The 2,095-nt window shown below is 35.5% G+C and overlaps 1 protein-coding gene across 1 annotated transcript in view; it reads right to left on the bottom strand.

Moving 5' to 3' along the window:
* Positions 1-1,402, bottom strand: part of LOC117115235 (fibroblast growth factor receptor substrate 3-like) — a 55,271-nt gene extending 53,869 nt beyond the window's left edge. Inside the window, exon 1 of the mRNA XM_033258965.1 lies at positions 1,252-1,402. The gene's annotated coding sequence lies outside the window, so the exon portion shown is untranslated. The remainder of the gene's footprint in view (positions 1-1,251) is intronic.
* Between the last annotated feature and the right edge of the window lie 693 nt (positions 1,403-2,095).

Genomic DNA, 2,095 nt, shown 5'->3' with positions numbered 1-2,095 from the left:
TATAATTTAACAAAATAGTACAAATAACGAATAAGTTAATTGAAATACGCCGCAAACCAAACGTAAAAAATAATCAAGTTATTACATTTTTAATACGATTTTGCATGACTATAAACAATAAATTTAAATGTGTTAGGCCTATGTTATTATACAGTATTTACTATGTTTTTATAATTTATATACTTTTATTTTTGTACTATTTGTTAAACTTATATATAATAAATAATTTAATTAAATAAATTAACAAAATAGTACAAATAACGAATAAGTTAATTGAAATACGCTGCAAACCAAACGTAAATAAACACATTTTTAATACGATTTTGCAATTATACAACTTCATTTATTGTTATAAAAATGTAGTACATAAAATAATCAAAATTCTAATTTTCAATTACACAACTTATACATCACGAACGGCAATGCGAGCAAATCAACGACTGACAAGACTGTGGGATGAATATGTAGCTGGTATCCGGGGGGTTCATTCACTGATGACATCGGCAAGCCGACTACATTCACTGAGAGACGCACTACATTCACTGAGAGACGTGCTTGGCATTCCATAGAAATTACCAGCGGCTCAACTTGTCAGCGGCTCAACCGGTCATATCCCCCTGTTGGCAGTAGGTTCCAAGCACAGGCCCCCCCCCCCCCCCAGCACCAATCTGAATTGATTTCAATGTGCAATAACCACCTTTCTTTATTCATCCAAGACAGTAGCATATGGATTATCACATCATGATTTTTTATTTTTCTTACTAAATACTGTGCATCAACTATTAGTTAATAGTACAGCAGTAGCAGAGGCCTAGATTGACTAAATACAATGATTTAGGCCTATGATGCTTGTGTACAGCACTGTATGGGATGTACAGTACCACAACAAATCATATTTTGTAGTTTTTTTCTACATACCAACAGATATGACGAACGTTATGATTCAATGTTTACATTACTTACATCTGGGCTAAGCATACAGACTAACTTGGTAGATATATCAATGATCAAAATTGATTCGCAATGTGCACAAATACCCGATTGTTAGGGTGCTGTCAAATCCAAGCCCCGCCCGCAGTCAACAAAGCCAGCTGACATTATATCACAGCAGCCAGGCTAGACATGTCAAGCCTAGCGACCGAGCCGAGGGCCTTGGAAAATTTCCCATTTAGTCTTCAAGATAACAAAACATCATAAACAACGCTGTTTTGACAACGTTGATTATTAATGGATAACGCATATAAATCTTACCATTGTATTCATCCATCTATTTCCACTGGCAAGAATCATCACAACTTACACATCTCAAGAGCACATTGAGAAGGGAACTCCTTCGTTTCTTGCATAATCTTTTTACTTTTTTTCCGCGGAAAGACGTTTCGCGACGTAATTAAGTATCCGTGCTCATGGTGTGGTGGTGGACGCCAGGACAATTTAAGTACTGCCCTCAACGTATTATTACTTCTCGAATTATGACAGTTTTTCTTTACTGAAAACAAATCGGTATTTCGTCCTAATTCATTGACATAATGTATTATATTGCTTTTTTGTTGTCGCTGCAGATATTTTAATAGGCTTATTTCATGAACACATTCGTTGGCTTGGTTACTTTTGGTACATAATACGTTCTGAAATCTGAGAACAGCTAGAAATAGCTAAAAGTTTGGTTCATTGGGTAGTCTCTTTAGATTTGGCTTCCGATATAATAATAATAATAAAAATAATGTTATATTTATATAGCGCATATTGCACATTGCCCCTATGCGCTTTACATAGAAATAATATAGGCCAACTGAGAAAAAGCAAATAACAATAAATATCATTGAGTGATGGCCATTAGGTCTTTACCCTGGACCCCGATAGAATTCAGCATCCTGACTGGCAACATTCCCTCTGAGCCAGCCATAACTACTCCTGACCCAGTCTTGGCATACGGTCTATTGCTTTATCTGCTCTCGCAAGTCACCTGGTCATCTACATTTTTTTTCGTTTTCATTTCTTGTGTAATACATCTATCAATACTATTCCATTCCTTACATCATCCTTTATGAGCTTGTTCCTTCTAGTTTTTTGCAATCATCTCAATTTTAGCTTT

The sequence above is a fragment of the Anneissia japonica genome, unplaced genomic scaffold (genome assembly GCF_011630105.1).
Source record: "Anneissia japonica isolate Jap-2015-1 unplaced genomic scaffold, ASM1163010v1 scaffold199_len4679917_cov187, whole genome shotgun sequence".
NCBI classification, from domain to species: domain Eukaryota; kingdom Metazoa; phylum Echinodermata; class Crinoidea; order Comatulida; family Comatulidae; genus Anneissia; species Anneissia japonica.
The sequence above is the reverse complement of the archived record's forward strand: the minus strand, read 5'-3'. Positions and strand labels throughout refer to the sequence as shown.